Below are 24,312 nucleotides of genomic sequence, written 5' to 3' on the forward strand. Positions count from 1 at the left end.
TTGAATTGAGAACATTAGGGTAGTTGTGACTTTGTCAATATTCTGCGAAATAGGACAATGTCATCTCCAAGCAAAACATCTGATGGGACACCATTATATGCAGAGTATCCATCTTCCATTTCTTATTTTCCCAGAATATTCTCTATGACTCTCACGAAGACCTTTGCTGAGCATGTCACTCCATATTTTCTGAATGATACTTAAAATCATTTGATACTTAATTTGATACTTAAAATTTGATATTTAAATTTTCATTTGATACTTAAATTCATTTGATACTTAAATTTGATTAATTTGATACTTAAAATCACTGTCAAGAAATCATGTATATTCCTCAAATGTTCTGTTTTATTCATCTGAGTCAAATGTTTTTCCCTGTTGACCAAAGATAAACATAGCTCGACATTTCTATATTTTCCAGTTTTTCATGTGACTGTTTAGACAACTCTATTAAAACAAAACAAAACAAAAAACTATTTGTGAAAAGCTCCTTCTTTTATCTTTGATAGTTTTTCATTCAAATTATATCCACTAACAGTGGTTATCCCCCAAGCCTCTGTCCTGTCATTTTTCTCTATATCTATTGGAAATCAGCATTATCTATGAATTTATTTATTCTGTCTATTCAGATGATTCCCAACCCTATATACGCAGCCCTAACCTGTCTCTTGATTTCTTGTCTCAGATCACCAAATGTTACTTGGGTCTTTCAAAGTAGATGTCCCATAAGCATCTTGGGCTTGACATGTACCAAAGAGAACTCATTATCCTCCCTATCCCCTCTAAAACTTTGAATTCTTCCCGACTTCCCTATTATTGTCAAGGACTAATACTGTTCTCCCACTTATCCAGACTTGTTTCCTTAGTGTCATCCATGACTTCTCTCCCACATTCAGTTCATATATACAGTTTGTTGCCCAGTTTTGTCATTCACATTTCTCTTGTGTATGAAATCACACTGCTGTAGGCTCTTCTGACCTTACCATTGGACTATTGCAATAGTTTGTTGTTTAATCTCTCTGCCTCTTTCCCCTTTCTCCCCAGTGCCTTTCCACCGAGATTATCTCCAATTTAGAATGTGATTTCCTTGAGAGTAGTTAATATTCCAGGCAAATAAGACTAACACTAGCAAATAGGCATCGAACCTGCTTATCTAGTCATTTCCCACCTCCATGTATTTGTATAGTTGATCTTCTTTTTCTGGAAATGTCATCCTCCACATTTCTGCCTATGAAAATAATTTTCTTTCTTCAAGACCCTTCTCATATTTCTCTGCTTCCATGAAGGCTTTCATGAGGCATTTTGGGCTTCCCCTAGGTCCCTTCCCTCTCTATTTAACTTTGCTTTTTCATGTATCGCAACTTGAGATTACTTGTTTGCATATCTTATCTCCCTAATAATTTGTAAATTCCTTGAGGATTTTATGTTGATGTTTACGCACATACACACACAACAAACAGCAACAAGAGGTATCTCAGTAGGACAAAAGTTTTGGCTAGGCATTCAATTCTTACTCTTCTCCATTCTGGCAAGGGAGTAATTACTTTTTTCTACTTCCTTGTTTCTGTTAGAGGGCGGAGTTTTGCCTGATCCTCTGGGAAAGTTATCCCTCCCCCCCCTTACTTCACACCCCCAATCCTCCACCCCATTCCTTTCCCTCAACTCCCTTTAAGCAATCTTATCCAGCTATAGTAGTTAAAATTGTTCTGGCACTAATTCATTGGATGTAACTGATAATAATACATAGCTATAAATGTTTGTCAAATAGATTTTTATGGGTTACTTTGGAGGATGATGTGTATATTTTTATTTATGTCTTAGAAAAAAATATCATCCAAGTTCCAAACAACTGACTTAGCTGGACATTTTTGGAATGCAATGCATTTGTAAATTACTAAACTATTTAAGAAGAAAAATCTGAAATTTGGACATTTATTTCCAGATGTTCATATTGCATCTGTCCCCGAAAGTTACTGAGAAGTAATTTCTTTGTATTTCATTTCCTGAATGTCATGACTACAATGAAAAAAAAAATGGTCATACTCTTCAAATTCCAAGACTTGTGTCTTTGCTGCCTTTGAGCAAATCTCTTTATCTCTAATACCTTAGGGAATCCTTGTCTATTGGATACATTCTTCTAGTGGTCTCTAGATTTGAACTATTGGGATTACGGAAGATGGCTCCCCAGAGAAGTCTTCTTTGAATTCCCCTTCATCTTGCTGTCTACTGCATGGGTCATCAGATGATTTCTATATTCCTGATAATTGCTTAAATTTGTATACCTTACATGAAACAATCCAGTCCTTTTTTTCCACTTCTTCCAGCAAAATGAGTAGACTATATGTTTTCTTAGTGCAAACTCCAATAATTCAAGTTCCTTAAGTACACAATCCAAAACTCTCTATTATTTTAAGTAAGATCTAACATAGCTCAAAATTAGGAAGTGTAAGTTTTGGTTAGGAAAATATTGTTCTGAGTAGAGAGATAAAAACTTAAGGAAACCCCAATAAACATGGAAGGATTATCTCTAAATCATTACAGATTTCAGAAATTCACTTTTATTTTCTTTTAGAAACCATACCTCCCTCAGTTCCCTGCCCCCAATCTCCTCAATCAAATAGAAGGAACAGAATTTAGTTAGGTTCCTGAAAAATTTAGGCACTTTTGCCAGATGTTTAACTCAAATCAATCAGGTCTATACAAATGTATTGTAAATCTTTCAAAAACAGGTTTTTGTTGTGATTACTACACCCACTAAGTACCATGTACTAGACAGAGTGAGAAAAACTTTGAATTATTTCAACTACTTTGGAGTTGAGTTTTAATATTCTATGGCCTTATTCACACAACTTCCATGTATCATTATTAATATATTTTTAACCTCCCTATGAAGGAAAAGAGTAAATTAGCAATGCTGTAATTAAATCAAGAAATGAAAAGGATTAGAGACCTCAGAAATAGCTAGATATTTTCCTGAGCATTAGATCCTAGCAAAGGTGCAAATTCCTAAATGTAAAGGCTCAAGAGAAAAAAGAGACCAAAATATTTCTTCTCTGATTAAAATTTGTGATTAAAGAGAAATTGGTATTAGAAGGAATAGAACTTTGGGGTGGCATTGATCTGATTGGCGAATCTCTGATTGACAAAATGAAAAACAAAACTCTGATCCAAAATCGTATTCTTTTATGTATAAATTAGTAGTACCTACTGCTGTTCTCTTTTTATTCATACCCCATGTATACATATATAAAATAAAAAATAAAAGAATTGTGAGAACCTTGTATACCCTAGCATATTCCACCTCAAATAATTGTTTAGACATACCATATGTCTATTTTCATGAGAATGTTGTATGACTGTCTATAAAGCAGTTTAAAAATAAACTTATTTCCATTACTATTCATTGAAATCCTACAAGTCAGTTTGCCCACCCAAAGTGAAGTGAACAAGAGATTTAACATCTCAGTCTATAAGGACAATTCTTTTAAATTTTAACTATGCTAAACGATGTATGTATATATATACATATATACACTCATATATAACTATATATATTATACATAATATATAAATATGTATGCTCTCTACTATTATATATAATATATATTATATATAAACTATACTAATACTATTGTCTTAGAAATTCTAAGCTACCACCAGTGATAGCAGATCATATTTTCTTGGCCTCATCAAAGATGTTTTTCTATCCATCTATTAAAGTATGAGTTTTATAGAGAATAACAATGATCTAATTCTCATAGACCTACACTCAAACTTGAAATGAAGTTTCTGTGACTCAATATATATCACAGACAACACAAGAAGAATTTTTTGTAGGACCGGAGAGAAGGAGATGAAAAAAAACTGTGTGTGTATGTGTATATGTGTGTAGTCACAATTAAGAGTAAAAATATGTATAGGTCTACAATGAATTATAGGGGATCTTGACAGGTTTCTGTATGTTTCATTTATTTTCATTTGATACAGTCAGATTAACAGTTTCTCAGAATGAAGTAGAGATGAATATATCCATATATGCATATAGAGTGTGAATGAACTATGAGTAAATTAAAACATATAGATCAGCTTATTTCATGACTTATTTTTAAGCTATGCAATTTTGTTCTCCAGGACACATATCCAACTTCTGTCATGTTACTGATATTTAAATTTGCATAACAATGTATACTTTTATCCCTTGAAGTTGTTTTGGTGTTAATGTCTTTATAAATAACATTATTAAATTGATAACTAATTCACAGAGCTACAAGAAATTTCATTACAATGGTATCTCATATTTCACAAAGAAGAATTTCACGAAGTAATAATTAATTGCAAATTTTTCCACACATTCTAGTAAACATTAAATGGTTGTTGAACTTTCTCCACTCACCTTGACCATCATGGGGAATTCGTTCCTTCTTATTTAAAAATTGTAGAGAGAGACTTGCGGATTTTCTTTCTGTGTCAACTCCCAGAAAAAGGAATTACAAGAGTTTATAGTAAAGAACTCAAATGAGCTTCATTTTGCATAAGGAAAAGCTGAGGAACATAGAGCCCTTGGGAATACATCTAAGTTGATTGCACTGACTTACATTTCCTCCCCCTCAGAATTTTCCCTCCAGGAAAAGTTGTCCCTGATCTAACCCAGACCCATAATTTCTAGGACTGTGTGACTTCATGAAAGACTGAAGGGAGTTGTAGAAACCAGGAAAGCCCTACAGACAAAAATTAATGAAAATTAATGATGGGCTATAAGCAGCTATCCCAGGTGGTGCAGATTGAGAAAACCTCATCTTGAAACAAGGGTATATTTAGATTTGTGTGTTTATATGCCTATATATATATGTATGTGTGTGTATGTTTATATATGTGTGTGTTTGTATGAATATATATATTGAAAATATGTATAATCATTATTTTTAAATCATTGTCTTTCTTGTTTCTTCAAAGAAAATTCTTTGAGAAAATGCAAGATTATAGACACTATTAAGTATTAAGGTTTATGTTAACTATGTAATTATGTTTTGTAGAAAGTTTGGTGTTATTTATCATTTGAATGAGTTCATCCCTTAGCAGAAAAATATGAAACAAACTTTCTCAGTCAACATAAGCAATATCTACTATAGACAATGGTCAAGCATTTCCTTCCATAACCATTTGTTAGGTGTTTTAGCAATTTTCTCTAAAGATATCAAGTACCTCTTCCTTTGTTATCTAAGCATTTGATTAATTAAAAGAGATTTTAAAAGAGAAATTAAAGAGATATTAAAGGGGGCAGAGCCAAGATGGAGGAATAGAAGCAGGACCTTCCCTCTGCTCCAGCTTCCACCTTCCCCAATCCATATAAAACGGGGATTCTAAACAAACTTTGGAGCTGCAGAACCCACAAAATGACACAGAGAAGCTAACCTCCCGCTGTGGACAGTAGGGCAGGCCAGCAGGAATCAGCCAGCCCAGTGCTCTGAGAGCCGAGTCCAGCCCCACCCCAAGGTTTTAGCACCAGGGCAGGCCTGACCACCCGCTGGCCAGAGAGACTCCAGATCAACAGCAGCTGTGGCTGTTTCCAGATTTATCAACACACAGATGTGAAGGACAAAGTGAGAGGTCAGGGCAGTCTGGACTTTGGGACCAGTAAGTGGGAGTGCCAGGCTTTTGGTCCCCGGGGCGAGAAGCCTGCTGAGGCTCTGGCACAGCCAGCTGCCACATGGCAGCTTCAGCTCCTGGCCAGCAGAGTGTAGAGGGACCAGGCTCCAGTCTGAGGGGTAATTACTCTTGCTTTAACCTTCTTGCATCTGGATTGCAGTCTAAGGTGGAGGTTCTGGGGTGTATATCCAGCTTGCCAGAGTGTGTGGAGACCTCAGAGAGGGTACCCATCTAATACCTCAGGCAACTGAGAAAACCCCAGCATTTGGGAGGAAAGCTCCACTGTCTGGTGGAACAGTCTTACTGTGGCAAAAAGCAAAAAAGTCAAGTGACTGAGGGGCGACATGACCAGGAAAAGGAAACAAAACAGACAGAAGATTCCAACATTACACTCCTATTTTGGGGACAAACAGGTGCAAAGCATGAAAAAGGAGGAAGACAGTAAAGTCAGAACTCCTGCACCAAAAGCTTCAAAGGAAAATACGAGTGGGTTACAGGTCATAGAGGACCTTAAGAAGCAGATAAGAGAAGTGGAGGAAAAATTGGGAAGAGAAATGAGAAGAATACAAGAAAATTATGAAATGAGAGTCAACAGCCTGACTGAGGAAAATAACATTTTAAAACACAGACTGACTCAAATGGCAAAAGAGGCCCAAAAAGGCAATGAGGAGAAGAATGCCTTAAAAAGTCGAATTTTCCAGATGGAAAAAGAATCTCAAAAGCTCAATGAGGAGAATTATGGCTTCAGAATTAGACTGGAGCAAATGGAAACTAATGACTTTATGAGATATTAAAAGCAAGGAAGAAAATGGTTTTTAAAATAATAAATTAAAATTAATATTACAAACAATATAATATTAATACTTAATATTTTAAAATTATTTAAAATGAAATTAATCCTCTCAAAATGGAATCTGTATGACTTTTAATTTTTAGATTTGCTAAAAAATGTGTGCTAATTAGAGAGGTATTAAATAACCCTTGAATGGGCTTTTGTAAATACTTGTGAATATCTTAGTTCATTGTAAAGTTTTATTTTAATTCTTAACTTTTGATGCTCAATTGTCATGGCTCTAGGATTCTGATAAAGAAATATTGGCTTCAGGTAATCCTCTTTTGTTGAAAAAATCCAAGCCTGAATTTGATGGTTTTCCCAAATTTCTTTATTATCTGTAATAAAAATTAATGGATACATCTGTAACTACAAGGGAAAAGAACAAAACAACTCATATTTGTGTTTACCTAGTACTTTAATATGTTATATATTCATCTGTATATACATATAGACATATGTGTATATTCATATAATGTGGTCTTTCATAAATAACCAGTTACCTATCAACCAATAAGCATTTGCTAAGTGCCTAGGTATTGTGCTAAAGTAATTAGAAAAGTAACGATTTTTAAAAATATATTGTTCAAGACCTCACATTCCATTTCAGGAGATAAATAATATCACAAAATATACAAATATATATTCAAAAATCAATGCAAATTAATGTTTCCCCCCTTCTCCAAGGGAGGAGAGAGGAGACATTGCTACTTAGGGTAGTCGAGAAAGGTTTTGTGTAAAAAGTATTTCTTGAGATGAATTTTGAATGAAACAAAAGACTGTAAGAGGTAAAAATGAGGAAAATGTCTTCCGGGAACAGGGGTCAGACAGTGCAAAGGTACCACCATGATGAAAGATGGAGTGTCTTATGTTTGGAAAAGAAAGAAAATTTTAGCTGCATGTAGAGTGTTGGAAAGGAAATTTGGAACCAGGTTTTAAAGGATTTAAAATGCTAAACAGAGGAATTAACTAGCAAAAATGTCCTCAGGTAAATCACAACCTAACCCAGCCTTTTTTCTTCTAGGTAACATGACATAATCTCTAAGGTGCTTTCCATTAAATTATCTTTCACACTGTGCATACATGAGGTTGATAATATTGAATCACTGTTAGTAAGAAAGCCCTTTTTATTAAATTTCCAAAAATAATAATGGGTTATATTGAACCATCTTTGTATTTTCACACCATCCCCTTTATGACTTATGACACACATTTACAAGAGATACAGCTCAATGTGAATAATACAGCAGGTATATATGGAAAAGAGTGAACCCAGTTGCTCTAGTTAGGTAAACCATGGTGCCTGGCACATAGTAGGCACTTAATAAATACTTATTTATTGATTGAATGATATCCAACTATATTTTCTTGTTAGATTTAGGGCAATGAGGGAGAGCTACCTTGGCTTCCACTTCCTCTAGCTCCATCCCCTCCTGCTACGTCAGCAAGTCCAGTTGGGCATGGAAAATCTTTAAATCCCATAACCCTTACAGGGGGATAAATTCAGAAATCGAACCTATCCAGAAATGTAAATATGTCTGCCTGTAATTTAATGAATAACAAGTTTCAAGGGAAGAAGGGAAAGAATCTGGAATTCAAAGTTTTAAAAATAAAATGTTAAAAAATTATTATTATTATTTTTACATGCAATTGGGAAATAAGATATACAGCAATGGGGTATGGAGATCCATCTGGCCTTATTGGAAAGTCGGGGGAGATGGGGAGGATATAGGAGGGAGCAGATTGGGGGATGGCATATCCAGTGGCATTGCTGTTTTGGGGTGGTGGGTAGGAGAAAGATGTGGAGAAAATTTATAACTCAAAATCTTGTGGAAATGAATGTTGTAAACTAAAAATAAATATAAAATTAACAACAAAATGAATGTTTTAAGATTAAAGGTGACCATACAAGGCTTCAACAAGCTGTTCAACAAATGGAAATCATATTTATTAAATCCTTGCACTAAGCTAACATAGAAAAAAAATCACAATCCACAAATCTTTCTGAAGTACTTGCTATTTTATACTGCTTCATCATGTGGGTGAACATTTTATAAGGTCTTTTTTTTCCTCTAAAATTAAGTAAATACATGTATGTACAAATATCAGAATTTACCAAAGCAAACCAAATTTGTCCTGGTACAGCAGAAAGTAGCCTTAAACAGAACAAATAAAGATTATTACTACTCTTATGAAAGCACATTTCTTCCTAAAGAGGAAAAAAGGCCCAATTTGCACACATAAGCCCAGAAAGGGAGACAGTTATATGATGCAATGGATAGAGCACTGGACCTGGAGTCAGAAAGACTCATCTTTCTGAGTTCAAATCCAGACTCAGAAACTTACTATCTGTGCAACCCTTGGTAAGCCATTCAACCTTGTTTGCTTCAGTTTCCTCATCTATGAGCTAGAGAAGGAAACGGAAAACCATTTCAATATCTTTCCTGGGAAAACCCCCAATGGAGTCATGAACAGTTGGATACAATTGAAATGACTGAATAACAGCAACAAAGCCCAGAAAGTAAGGCTTTGACAAAGTACTTGGTTTGTTACCACTCTAGTGTGTTTTTCATGTTGTCCTCATTATCATTTGTGGGCTCATTCAGCCCTGCTAATTCTGTGTATTCCATAAAAACAGAGGCTGTGTCTTATCTATTCCTCATACTTTGTCTAGTGCCCGTTATAGTCTTGTACATGTAGTAAAAAAAAAAGTCTGTTACCTCAAATATTTCTTATAATAATCTGATATCCAAGTTATATAGGGAAAAACTACCAATATGGAAGACCCAAAAGAATCCCCAATAGATAAATGTTTAAAGTTCTCAAAATAATGAATGAGTGAATGAATAAAATTTAAATTATTGATGTGCCAGTTACTATGATAACTTCTGGAGTTACAAATACAAGGAAGTAAGAAAGTCTCTGCCCTCAAAAAAAGCTTACTTCTGTGCATACCCATTGACCCAGCAATACCGCTTCTAGGGCTTGTATCCAAAAGAGATCATACAAGTGGGAGGAAGACCCATATGTACAGAAATATTTATAGCAAAGAATTAGAAATCAAGGGGATGCCCATCAATTGGGGAATGGCCAAACAAGTTGTGGAATATGAATGTAATGGAATACTATTGTGTTGTAAGAAATGAGGAGCAGACGGACTTACTGATAACCTGGAAAGACATATAAACTGATGCTGAGATAGGCAATCAGAACCAGGAGAACTTTGTACACAATTACAGACACACCATATCTATGATGACTCACTTTGATAGACTGGGCATCTCTCAGCAATGCAAGGTTATAAGACAACTCCAGAAGACTCCTGATGGAAAGGCACATCCACATGCAGAGAGAGAACTGCAGAGTCTGAATGCAAATTGAAGCAAACTACTTGCTCTCTCTCTTTTGTGTTTTGTCGTGTTTTATTTCTTCTCTTTCATTGTTCATTCCATTGATTATAATTCTTCTTTACAACTTGATTAATATTTAATTTGCAGGTATTTGTAGAATCTATATCTCATTGCATGCCACCATGGGAGGGGGAAGGAAAGAGAGGGGGTGTATCAACAATGCAATATGCACAATGACTATGGCAGTTTTAAATATGCTGATGTGGTTATTAATCACATAATATACCAGGCTCTCTATATGGGAGATAAAGCCAGAACATTTATTAAAATACCAAATAACTGAGTCCCAAAACCAGAAAGTCAAAGCCATCACAGTAGTTATGAAGTTGGCAATGTAGTTAATGTAGTAAACATGCATATTCTCAAGCCTTTAAAACAGAAAAGGCTACCTCAGCAAAGGTACTCCTCTCCCCACCCACAGCAACTGTTCAGCATTCAGGAAGTGTGCTCCCAGCAGCTCTGGCCCCCCGCAGTTCCGGTCCCTGGCAGTCCTCAGCAGGAGTCCTTAGCAGAAATTCTGGCTGGCTCATAAAAAAAAGGGGTTCGAGCCTCTGCCTCCACCTCGGCTGCTACTGCTACCATGGCTGCTGACTCTGCTGCTGCCGCCACTGCAAGTCACCACAAGAACTCTACCTTTGCTTCCACTTCCTCTAGCTCCATCCCCTCCTGCTATGTCAGCAAGTCCAGTGGAGCATGGAAAACCTTTAAATCCCATAACCCTTAAAGGGAGATAAATTCATAAATCAAGGGATTGTAGAACTGAATGTTGCAAACTAAAAGTAAATAAATATTAAAAAAAAAAACTTCTAATAGGGGAAGGCAACACATATAGTGAGAACAATAAACAAGAACAAGTGTCATATAATTGGTATTTTATTGGTATATATAATATATATAAACAATATATAATATAATATATATACACAATATATAAAATTGGTATTATAACATTTCAAAGAATTTAGTTACTATTATCAGAACTGAAGTTGAAAATCAAGGTAGGATGATGGAGTTTAAAGCAGTAATGACATGGAGATGGCCTGGAAGTCCATGATGAGCCTAGGTCTTTGTTAAAGCTCAGCAATTAGAATGTCATTATCACTTAGATATTCTGGTTTTATATCATCCCAACATATGATTTCTTTAGCAATTAGGTAGAGCTATGAAGGGAAGAAGTAAAGGAAAGGAATATACATTTATAAAGTACGTTTTTGTGATTCCATAGACAGTGCTTTATCTACTGGATCATCTACCTGCCTAGGCTTGTTAGTGAAACAAATACCTCAATTTCATGTGTCCTGAGTGTGAGAGGCCTCTGAGGGCTGCCATGCAGCCACCTCCACGTGGCAGCTTCAGCTCCTGCCCTGCAGAGTGTAGGGGGACCAGGCGACCAGTCTGAGGGATAATAGAACTTGCTTTAACCTGCCTGGATCTTGATTGCAATCTAGGGTGGGGTCCTGGGGTGTATGTCCACCTTGCCAGAGTGTGTAGAGGATTCAGAGGGGGCACCCATCTAATACCTCCAGAAGCTGAGAAAATCGCAGTGTTTGGGATGAAAGATTCCCTATCTGGTGGAACAGTCCTACTGTGGCAAAAAGCCCAGGGGTCAAGTGACTGAGGGGCAACATGACCAGGCAAAGGAAACAAAGCAGACAGACGGTTCCAACATTAGACTCCTATTTTGGGGACAAAAAAGAGCAAAGCATGGAACAGGAGGGAGACAGTGAAGACAGAACTCCTGCACCCAAAGCTTCAAAGGAAAATATGAGCTGGATACAGGCCATAGAGGACCTTAATAACTAGATAAGAGAAGTAGAGGAAAAATTGGGAAGAGAAATGAGAACAATGCAAGAAAATTACAAAATGAGAGTCAACAGCCTGACTGAGGAAAATATCACCTTAAAAAAATAGACTAACTCAAATGGCAAAAGAGGCTCAAAAGGGCAATGAGGAGAAGAATGCCTTAAAAAGCAGAATTTGCCAGATGGAAAAAGAATCTCAAAAGCTCAATGAGGAGAATTATTCCTTCAGAATTAGATTGGAGTAATTGGAAGCTAATGACTTTATGAGAAATCAAGATGCTATAAAACAGATACAAACAAATGAAAGAATAAAAGGCAATGGGAAATATCTCATTGGAAAAACTACTGACCAGGAAAATAGATCCATGAGAGATAATTTAAAAGTTATTGGACTACCTGAATGCCATGATTAAATAAAAAACAAGAAATCATCCTCCAAGAAATTCCAAAGGAAAACTGCCCTAATACTTTAGAACCAGAGGGCAAAATAGAGGTTAAAATAATCCACTGATCACCTCCTGAAAATGATTCCAAAAAGAAAACTCCTAGGAATATTATAGCCAGGTTCCAAAATTCCCAGATCAAGGGGAGAATATTACAAACAGCCAGGAAGAAAAAAAAATTGAATATTGTGGAAACACAATCAGGATAACTCAGGATCTGGCAGCTCCTACACTAAGGGATAGAAGGGCTTGGAATATGATATTCCGGAGGGCAAAGGAGCTGGGATTAAAACCAAGAATCACCTACCCAGCAAAACTGAGTATCATGTTTTAGGGGAAAATATGGTTGTTCAGTGGAATAGAGGACTTTTAAGCATTCTTGAAAAACCAGAGTTGAATAGAACATTTGACATTCAGATACAAGAGGCAAGGGAAGTAAGAGAAGGTAAACAGGGCAAAGAAATCATAAGGAACTTTCAGAACTATTAACATCCCTACATGGAAAAACGATAATTGTAACTGATGAAACTTTTCTCAGTATGAAAATATTTGAAGGGAATATATATATATATATATATGTGTGTGTGTGTGTGTGTGTATAGGTCTATGTCAAAGTGTATATGGGTGTATGAATACATACATCTTTGTGTGTATATAAGTTGACATGTATACATAAATAGAGGTCACAGGACCAATTTAATAGGAAGGGATGATACTTAAAAGGTGAATATAAAAGAGAGGAATATAATGAGAGGAGATGAGGAGAGACAATTGGGTAAACTATCTCATACAGAAGAGGCAAGGGGAAATGGTTAAAATGGAGGGGAAGAATAGGAAGGCATAAGGGCATGGGTCAACCTTATTCTCATTGAATTTGGCTCAGGGAAGGAATAAAATACACACTAAATAGGGTATCTCACTCTCCAGGAGAGTAGGGGGGATGGGGATGAGAGGAGAAATGATGGAAGGGAGGGCAGGCTGGAGGGGAGGGAAATTGGAAGCACCCACTTTTGAAAAGGTTCATGATCAAAGTAGAGAACAGAACAAGTGGGAGGTGTGATAGAATAGAGGGAAATATAGTCAGTCTTTTACAATACATCTACTATGTTAATGTTTTGCATAACTACACATGTACCACCTATACTGAACTGCTTATCTTCCCAGTAAGTGTGGGTGACAAGGGAGGAAGGGAATGAATCTGGAATTCAAAGTTTTAAAGTGAAATGTTTAAATATATATACATATATATATATGTATGTATATATATATATATATATACACACACACACACACTATCATTAATACTATTTTACATGTAATTGGGAAATAAGCTATACAGGCATTGGGGAATAGAGATCTACCATGCCCTACTGGAAAAGTCAAAGGGGGTATGGGGAAGATATGGAGAGAACAGATTGGAGGAGGTGATATCCTGTGGGACTGCTATTTTCAGTTGGTGGGTAGGGGAAAACCCAGGAGAAAATTTGTAAGTCAAAATCTGGACAAAATGAATCATGTAAATCAGAATTTAATAAAGCATTTGAAAAATGAAACAAAAGAATAGTTCTCTTTAATAAAATTAAAATTCTTGTAGATCCTTGTGAAAAGATTTCACTTTATTTTTACAGAAAAGACAGCATTACAACCCTACATTTTAAACTTAAATCAAAGTAGTGAAATTCTTCCCAAACATCACAGTCTATGAAGGACATATTTCATCTTCCATATTGTGGTGATGAAGGAATGATAACTTATTGTTATAAAAGAAATCATGAAGTCTGGGGAGCTTTGGGAAAACTTACTTGACCATGGAGATTTTTCCGAAATTCATCGAAATGCTGCATAATTAATTCCCAGTGAATTCAATAAGATTCATGAGGCTGAAATGCTATTTGAAGAGGTTGGAGGTTACAATCCCAGCACAGCTCCTCTTGACATCATTTATATCCTTATCCTGAATGTCAGACGAAAAGATTCCCTTGCCAAATTGGTGCTGTGTCCTGTCAAAAAGAGATTGCTGTTGAGAACTTGGTCTTCCTTCATAAATTCAATTAGAAAGTGCCCACCATTCCACCACCTGCTTGAAAACAAAACAAAATGAAGATATCCATGACATATGAAACATTGTCAGTGTCCCATTTCATTTAAAGATCTAATGGACACCTGCAAATGTAGGATTCATGCCAGTGGTTGCATATGCATGTTTGGTGGGATACAGCTGGCATCATGACAGGAAAGAAACTAAAAACGTTTAATGTTGGAATGATTCAAAATGTGTGTTTCTTGCTTTTGTCACATGTACACAGCTTCTCCTAATTTCTGTATGTACTGTGGGCCTACAAAAGAGAGAAAATATATTCATGTTTTATGCCATTAGGCAAGAATATGGAATTGGCTGTAATATTTTTAGTTCTATTTTTCAATGTCAAAGATTATTTATGGGGGGAAATATGTCAAATTGTACAATTTTGACATATTAACAGTGTTAAAATTGTGGGATGGAAAAGCCACATGAATATTTTTGTTTCCAAAAAAAATGTCACATCTCTAAAAAAAACCTTTTAACTCACTTGGGAATCAGTTAAAGATAACATTTTACCTCTTTAATTTTGAGTTTGATGTTGGGCAGAATCACTTGCAATAGATCAGGGATGGGGATGAAAACAGAAAAAATGTGTTGGGGAAAGGTAAAATGGAAGGTTGTGATTTTTTTTAATAGAGGAACATATATGTTTGATCTTTTTTAATATGATTAATTTATTTTCAGTTTTCACCATTTACTACCATAAGTTTTAAATTTTTCCCCCTCCCTTGCATTTCCTCCCCAAGAAGGCTTTCAATCTGATATAGATTTGGGAATAGTGATCTACTATGCCCTACCGGAAAAGTAGGTACATTCCTATTGACCATATTTTTACATTAGATGTGTTGTTTAGAAGAATTATAACAAATAGGAGAAATCATGAAAAATAAAAGCAAAACAAAGCAAAAAAGAAAATAGTCTGCTTCACTCTGCATTCAGACTTCATAGTTTATTCTCTGGAATATGGATGACATTTTCCATCATGAGTCCTTTGGAATTGCACAGAAGGGTTAAGTCTTATCAAAATCAGACAATGTAGTTGCTATTGTGTACAATGTTCTTCTGGTTCTGCTCACTTCAATCAGCATCAGTTCATAAAAATTTTTCCAGGTTTTTCAGAAGTCCACCAGTTCTTCATTTCTTATAGTACAATATTATTCCAATATATTCATATGCCACAACTTGTTCAGCCATTCCCCAATTGAATGGCATCCCCTCTTTTTCCAGTTCTTGACCACAACAAAGAGAGTTGCTATAAATAGTTTTGTATATGTGGGTCATTTTCCCATTTTTATGATTTCTTTGGAATACAGACCTGGAAGGGGTATTGCTCGCTCAAGGTCATGCCCTTTTTTTTAGAGGGGGTGAAAGCAGGGCAGTTGGGGTTAAGTGACTTGTCGAAGGTCACGCTAATAGGAGCCTGAGGTCAGATTTGAACTCAAGTCCTTAAGATTCCAGGGCCAGTACTCTATTCACTGTGCCACCTAGCTTCCCCCTGGTATGTACTTTTTTTTTTTTAATAGCCCTTTGGACATAGTTCCAAATTGCTGTCCAAAATGATTGGATCCACTCACAGCTCCACCTACATTACTGTTCCAACTTTCCCACATCTTCTCCAACATTTATCATTTTCCTATTTTGTCATGTTAGCCAATCTGATAGGTGTTATGTGGTACCGCAGAGTTGTTTTGATTTGCATCTCTAATGAATAGTGATTTCGAACATTTTTTTCACATGACTATAGATAGCTTTAATATCTTCCTCTGAAAACTGCCTATTCATATCCTTTGAACTTTTATCAACTGTGGAATGACTTGTATTGTTGAAAATTTGACTCAGTTCTCTATATATTTTAGAAATGAGGCCTTTATCAGAGACACAAGTTGTAAAAGTTCTTTTCCAGTTTTCTTCTTCCATCCTAATCTTGGTTGCATTGGCTTTGTTTGTGCAAAACCTTTCAATTTAATGTAATCAAAATTATGCATTTTGCATTTAATAATGTTCTCTATCAGTTGCATTTAATGTTTTCTGTCAGATATATCTCTGTCATAAATTCTTCCATTCTCCAAAAATCTGACAGATACACTGTTCCTCTCCCCTAATTTGTTCATAGTATCAACCTTGATATCCTAATCTTGCTCCCCTTTGGAATTTATTTTATGATTTTCCATTTTCCCCAGCAGGTTTTCTCAAATAGTGAGTTCTTATCCCAGAAGCTGGAGTCTTTGGATTTATCAAACAGTAGATTGATATTATCATTTGCTACTGTGTCTTGTGTACCTAACCTATTCTAGTGATCTGCCCCTCTATTTCTTAGCCAGTGCCAAGTGGTTTTGATGATTGCTGCTTTATAATGCAGTTTAAGAGCGGATATGGCTAAGCCACATTCCCTAGCATTTCTTTTCATCAATTCCCTTGATATTCTGGAGCTTTTGTTCTTCCGGATAAATATATATATATACATATATATATATATATATATATATATTGGGGGAGGGGGGCTACATTAAATACTTTTTGGCAGTTTTATTGGCATGGCCCTGAATAAGTAAATTAATTTAGGCAGAATTGTCATTTTTATTATATTAGTTCGATTTACCCATGAACAACTAACAACAACTAATATTTTTCCAATTATTTAGATTTGACTTTATTTCTGTGAAAAGTGTTTTGTAATTCTGTTCATAAAGTATCTGGGTTTAATTTGGTAGATAAGCTCCCAAATAATTTATAATGTCTACAGTGACTTTAAATGTAATTTCTCTTTCTATCTCTGGCTGTTGGTCTTTGCTAGTAACATATAAAAATGCTGAGAATTTTTGTGAGTTTATTTTATATCCCGCAACTTTGCTAACGTTGATCATTATTTCAAGTAGGTTTTTACTTGATTCTCTAAGATTCTCCAAGTATATCATCATATCATCTGCAGAGTGATAACTTAGTTTCTTCTTTGCCTATTCCTTCAATTTTTTTTCTTCTTTTATTGCTAAAGCTAACATTTCTATACCATATTGAATAACAGTGGCGATAATTAGCATGTTGTTTCACCCTCATTACTTATATGTAATGCTTTCTGATGATCTTAGATGGATGCTACCTATTATTTTAAAGAAGACTCTATTTATTCTTATGATCCCTAGGGTTCTTAATAGGAATGGATATTGTATTTTGTTGAATGCTTTTCCTGCATCTATTGAGATAATCATACAATTTCTGTTAGCTTTGCTTTTGATACGGTCTATTATGCTGATAGTTTTCTTAATACTGAATGATCCCTGAATTCCTAGTATAAATCCTACTTGTTATACTCAAGATAAGTTGCTGTAATTTCTTTGCTATATTTTATTTTATTTTATTTGTTGCATCTAAATTCATTAGGGATATTGGTCTATAATTTTTCTTTCTCTGTTTTGTGTCTTCCTTGTTGAGGCATCAGTACAATATTTGTATCATAAGAAGAATTTGATAGAACTCCTTTTTCACCTATTTTCCCAGATTTTAAATATAATATTAGGATTAATTGTCCTTTGTGTGTTTGGTAGAATTTACTTTGTAAATCCATCTGTTCCTGAAGGTTTTTTTCTTAGGGAATTCACTGATAGTTTGTTCAATTTCTATCTTTGAAATGAGGTTATCTAAGTATTTTATTTCCTCTTCTGTTAATCTTGGCAATTAATGTTTTTGTAAATTTTCTTCCACTTCACTAATATTGTCAAATTAATGACATAAAATTGGGAAAAATAACTCCTAATTATTGTTTCAATTTCCTTTTCACTGGTGGTTAATTTACATTTTTCGTTTTTGAGGCTGGTAATTTGCTTTTTCTTTTCTTTTTATTTAATCATATTAACTGAAGGTTTATCTATTTTATTGCTTTTCCCCATAAAACCAACTTTTAATTATATTTAGTAGTTCGATAATTTTCTTAATTTCAATTATATTAATCTCTCTTTTGGATTTCAGAATTTCTATTTTGGTAGGGATTTTTGATTTTTTCTTTTTCTATATTTTCTAGTTATATAACCATTTCATCCATATTTTCTTTATTTTATTCATGTAAGCATTTAGAGATATAAAACTTTCTCTAAGAACCACTTTCACTGCAACCCATAAGTTTTGGTATGTTATCTCATTGTTGTCATTTTCTTGGATTAAGTTACTGATTTTTTTCTATGATTTGTTGTTTGATCTACTTATTGTTTAGGATTAGATTATTTAGTTTCCAATTAATTTGTACTCTATCTTTGCATGGCCCTTTATTGCATGTGATTTTAATGCATCATTATCTGAAAAGGATGTCTTTAATATTTCTACCTTTCTGCATTAGATTATAAAGGTTTTGTACCCTAATACATGGTCAGTTTTTGTGTGTCATGTGCCATCAAGAAAAAAAATGTATTTCTCTTACCATTCATTTTTCTCCAGAGGTCCACCATATCTAACTTTTCTAAAATTCTCTTCATCTCCTTAACTTCTTTCTTGTTTTTTTGTAGATACATTTATCTAGTTATGAAAGGGGGAAGTTGAGGTCTTCCACTAGTATACTTCTGTAACTTTCTTAATTTCTTTTCTAAGAATTTGGATGCTATACCACTTGGTGCATATATGTTTAGTAATGATATTACTTCATTTTCTATGGAACCTTTTAGCTGGGTGTTTCTTAATCCACTCTGTTATCCACTTCTGTTTTATGAGAGAGTTCATTTCATTCACATTCATAGCTAGGTGAGTATCTTTATAGTGTGTCTCACTATCTGTGTCTTCTCACCATCCTATTCTGCTCCAAACCCCTCATTTATGCTTTTCTCTCTCCTTTCTCCCTTTCTCTCCTCACTAGAGTTTTGCTTTTTACCAATGCCCCCACCCTATTCTGCCCTACCTTCTACCCACCCCCTCCCTTTCCTTTCCCCTTTCCCTTCCTATTTTGGTAATGGTAATGGCAATTTGAAGATCTTCCCTGCCCCTTACTAGGCTTAATGTAATCACATGGAGCATGCAATGGGAGGAGTTTTCCCTCCCTTCCATCATCCCTTCTCTCATCACCTTCCCTCCGACTCTCCTGTGGGGTGAGATAGCCTATTTAGTGCATATGTCATTCCCTCCCTAAGCCAAATTCAATGAGATTAAGGTTGACTCATTCCCTTTTGCCTTCCTGCTCTTTTCCTACATTGTAAAAGTTTTTCTTTGCCTCTTCTATATGAGATAATTTACCCCATTCTGTCTCTCCCCATATCCTCTCATTATATTCCTCTCTCAACTCTTAATTTCACATATTAATTAATTAATATAATTTTTAATTTGTTTTTGGTCTCTATTAATTTGTTTGTTTACTGTGAGTTTACAAGATTCAGTTCCCCATTTCTTTGTGTTTCAAATTTTCTTCCCCTCTCTCCCCTCCACCCACCCCCACCCTAGCAGCATGCAGTCAGGTATAGGATCTGCAGATACTCTCACATTAGACATTAATCAGGTTATAGAGAAGGATTGTGTCAGATGGAATGAACAATGTGAAAGAGGAAACAAAACCAAACAAGAAAAGGAAAGAGAGAAGGTAATTTGCTTCAATCTGCATTCAAACTGTGTTCTTTCTAGTTCTTTTTCTGAATGTAGAAATCTCTCTCCCTCATGAGTCTTTTGGAGTTTACCTATAGCCCTGTATTTCTGAGAAGAGTGAGGTCTATCAAAGTTGGTCATCACACATACATTGTATCTGTAATTGTGTACAGATTTTTCCTCGTTCTGCTCTTCTCACTCAGTGTCAGTTCATATAAGCCTCTCCAGGTAACTATGAAGTCCATCTATTATTCATTTCTTATGGTACAATAGTATTCCATTACTTTAATATACCCTAACTTTTTAGCCATTCCTCAATTGATGGGCATCCCTTTAATTTCCAATACTTTGCCACCACAAAAAAGAGTTGCTATAAATATTTTTGTACATATGAATCTTCCTCCTGCTTCTATGATCTCTTTGGGATACAACCCTAGAAGTGGTATTGCTGGGTGAAAGCATATGAAATTACTCATAACCCTTTGGGCATAGTTACAGATTGCTCTCCAGATTGGTTGGATCTGTTCACAACTCCACCACCAATGTATTAGTGTTACAATTTTTCCACATCTTCTCCTGAATTTATCAATTTCCGTTTTTGTCATCTTAGCCAATCTGACTGGTAAGATGTGGTACCTCAGAGTTTTTTTGATTTGCCTTTCTATAATCAATAGTGATTTACAGCATTTTTTCATATGCTTATTGATATCTTTAATATCTTCCTCTGAGAACTGCCTGTTTATATCTTTTGACCATTTATAAATAGTGGAATGACTTGTATTCTTATAGATTTGACTCACTTCTCTGTATATTTTAGAAATGAGGCCTCTATCAGAGACATTGGTTTTAAAAGTTCTTTCCCAGTTTCCCACTTCCCTCTTAAATTTGGTTGCATTGGCTGTGTTTGTACAGAAGCTTTTCAGTTTTATGTAATCAAAGTTATCCATTTTGCATTTTATAATGCTCACTAATTCTTATGCGGTCATGAATTCTTCCCCACTCCATAAATCTGACAGGTAAACTATTCCTTGTTTTCCCAGACTGCTTATGGTATCAGCCTATATATCTAGATCATGACTGCATTTGCACTTGATTTTGGTATAAGGTGCTAGATAGTGGTTCTCATTTCTCTTCCAAATTTTTCCTCCACTTCTCTTAGTTGGTTTTCAAAATTCTTCTTAAGTTCCTCTATGGCCTGTAATCAGCTCATATTTTTATTGCAACTGTTAGGTGCAGGAGTTCTGACTTTTCTGTCTTCCTCCTGTTCCATGCTTTGATCCTTTTTGTCCTCAAAACAGGAATCTAATGTCGGATTGCTCTGCTTGCTTTGCTTCCTATGCTTGCTCATGTTTCCACTCAATTACTTGACTTTTCAGCTTTTCACCACAGTAGTATTCTGCTACCAGAGAGGGGAGCTTTGTCCCGATTGCTGGGTTTTTAGCAGCTGCTGGAGCTATTACTTGGGTGCCCTCTTTGAAGCCTCCACTCACTCTGGCAACCTGGTCATTCACCCCAGGACCTCCAGCCTAGACAGTGATCCAGATCCAAGCAGGTTAAAGCATGAGTTCTTACCCCTCAGGCTGGTCGCCTGCTCCCCCTACAATCTGTAATCCAGGAGTTCTGTAGTAGCCACATGGTGTTGGCTGCACGGCCACCCTGCCTCAGGCACTTCTCCCTCCAGGCCGGGAAAGGCCTGACCACACACCCAAACTCCTGGTTTCCAAAGTCCACACTGCACTGACCTCTCACTTTTTTCTTAACATATATATGGGTTGATAATTCTGGAAAATGCCACAACTTCTGGTGATCTGATGTCCCTCCAGCTGGCGGCTGCTTGTGGCCACCCTGAAGCTAAAACCTCCAACTCACATGCGGCTGGGCTCAGCTCCTAGATTGCTGTGCTGGCTCCTTCCTGCTGGCCTGCTGGCTGCCTTCCATGGGAAGTTATCTTCTCTCTGTCGTTTTGTGGGTTCTATAGCTCCTACGTTTGTTTAGAATCTTTTTTTTTCAGGTATTGGACGAGGTGGGAGTGGGAGCCACATGGGAGTCCTGTTTCTACTCAGCCATTTATCCTGTTATGTTTTTTTTTAATTCCACTAGTGAGTCCTGTATTTGAAGATCAAATTTTCTATTGGAACTCTCGTCTTTTCATCAGGAAGGTTTGGAAGTCCTCTATTTCAATGTATGCCCATCTCTTCCCCTGAAAGATTATGCTCATATTCACTGAGTAATTGATCATTGGTCGTAATCCAAACTCTTTTAATTTGTGAAATTCCACACCCTTCAATCTCTTAATGTAAAAGCTGCAAAGTCTTGTGTAATCCTGACTGTGGTTCCAAGATATTTAAATTGTTCCTTTCTGGCTGCTTGCAGTATTTTCTCTTTGACCTGATAATTTTGGAATTTGACTCCAAAATTCTTTGGCTTTTTCTATTTGGTATCTCTTTCAGGAGGTGATTGGTGCATTCTTTTGATGACTTTTTTACCCTATGGTTCTAGGTCCTCAGGGCAGTTTTCCTTGCTGATTTCCTGAAAGATGCTTTCCAGGCTCTTTTTTTCACCATGGCTTTCGGGCAGACCAATAATTTTTAAATTGTCTCTCCTAGATCAGTTATCCAGTAAGTTTTTCAAATGATGTATTTCACATTTTCTTTTATTTCTTCATTCTTTTGTTTCTGCTTTATTGGTGCTTGATATCTCATAGAGTCACTGGCTTCCATTTACCCAATTCTAATTTTTATTGAATTGTTTTCTTCTATTAGATTTTCTCCCTCCTTTTACATTTGTCCCATTTTACTTTTGAAGGGGTTCTTCTCTTCAGTGAGTTTTTGTGCATCCTTTTCTATTTGACCAATACTACATTTTAAGGATTTATTTTCTTTGGTGTACTTTTATTCCATTTGGCCAGTAGTGTTTTTAAGGATTGTTTTCTTCAGTGTACTCCCCCCCAACTTTGGCCAGTTGTATTTTTAAGGACTTGTTTTCTACTGTCAATTTTTGTCATTCCTTTTCCAAGCTATTGACTCTTTTTTGCATGTATCTCTTCTATTTTCCCCATTTTTCTTCAACCTCTCTTTTCTGACTTTCAAAATGCTTCTAGAGTTCCTCAAAGAAGACTTTTTTGACTTGAGACCAGTTCATATTCCTCCCTGAGGTTTTGAATTAGGGTATATTTGTGGTGTTTTCCTTTTCTGAATTTATACCTTGATTTTCCCTGTCTGCATAATATTGGTTATGGTCATTTTCCATTTCTGTGTTTTGCTCATGTTGTTTGCCTGTTTCCTGGCTTTTAAAGTTGAGATCTTCTGCTGGAGGGCACTAACTCAAGCTTCTTATGCTGGGAGTCTGGAACCTGGTCACTGACTTTGTGTCACTGGTCCTCAGGTGCTGGCAGCTTGAGGCTTAGGGATCTGGCAGCTTACCTGATGATGAGTTGGGGTTAGCAACACTGGAACTCTGGAGGGGGTGGGGGGAGGGTGATGCTTTCTCATCTGGGCTACTTTAAAGCACTGGAAGGTTTGATTGCTTTTAGGATGTTGGCCAGCTTGGAGCTGTGTCTCCTGGAGTTGTGCTTCCTGAAGTTGTGCTGAAGAATTGGGATTTTTGGCTCCTGGAGCATGTCTGCCCACCAGTGCATGTATGTGCTGGTTTTCTGAGCTGATGTCTACTGGTTCCCCTACCTGTGCTGAGGTACTTGGGGGGTGGTGGTGTTGGCACTCTCTTGCTGCACCACCCTAGGACTCAGTTTCTCCCTCAAGGTTGCTGAAGGTTGGGTTGTTTGCTGGCTTGCTGGAATGCCTCCCATCCTGTGCTGCTCCTCCACCCCTAGAGTGATAGCAGACTTTCCCATTAATACCTCAAGCTTCCTGGACTACAAGACTACTGCACACTTTCTTTCTGATGGTTTAGCTGTTCCAGGGTTTTTCCTGGGTTAATATTTTCTGTTTGTTTCAGACGTCAGTAAGGGACAGTGAGAGGGACTTACTTTTTACTCTGCCACTTCAGTTACTGCAATATCTTACCAGAGAGTATCATTTCTTCAGTCTTTTCCTCTCTTTATTCCTTAACCTCCTGAAAGGTAGACTGTGTCTAAGACGTTCTTTTTTACCTTTCATGATCACTAACCCAGTATTGGATATACAATAAGAATATAATGTAAATTTCTTATGAGTAGGGATTAATTCAATCTTTGTATTTGTATTTCAGCACCAAGCATAGTGTCTACATCATGACAAGTACTTAATAAAAACTTGTTTTATTGAGAAATACTTTTTAGTTGATTGATTTATTAATTGAGTACTCTGTTGAGAGTAGGTATCTGTATTATGTAACTAGACTTTAATGAGATTACTTGGAAAAGGCAAAGAGAACTTAGCGAAAGCATAAAAGAATGAAATATATTGGGGGCGGCTAGGTGGCGCAGTGAGTAGATGTCGGCCCCGGAGGCAGGAAGACCTGAGTTTGGTTCTGACCTCAGACACTTGACACCCACACACACACACACACACACACACACACACACACACACACACACACAAACTGT

At 36.1% G+C, this 24,312-nt stretch overlaps 1 protein-coding gene across 2 annotated transcripts in view; it reads left to right on the forward strand.

Moving 5' to 3' along the window:
- EPHA3 (EPH receptor A3) overlaps positions 1–24,312 on the forward strand; it is a 531,109-nt gene that overhangs the window by 470,348 nt on the left and 36,449 nt on the right. The gene's annotated exons all lie outside the window — the stretch shown is intronic.

Source organism: Petaurus breviceps, unplaced genomic scaffold, assembly GCF_028583685.1.
Source record: "Petaurus breviceps papuanus isolate PSGF00001 unplaced genomic scaffold, PetGlider_PUasm1.0 213, whole genome shotgun sequence".
NCBI classification, from domain to species: Eukaryota; Metazoa; Chordata; class Mammalia; order Diprotodontia; family Petauridae; genus Petaurus; species Petaurus breviceps.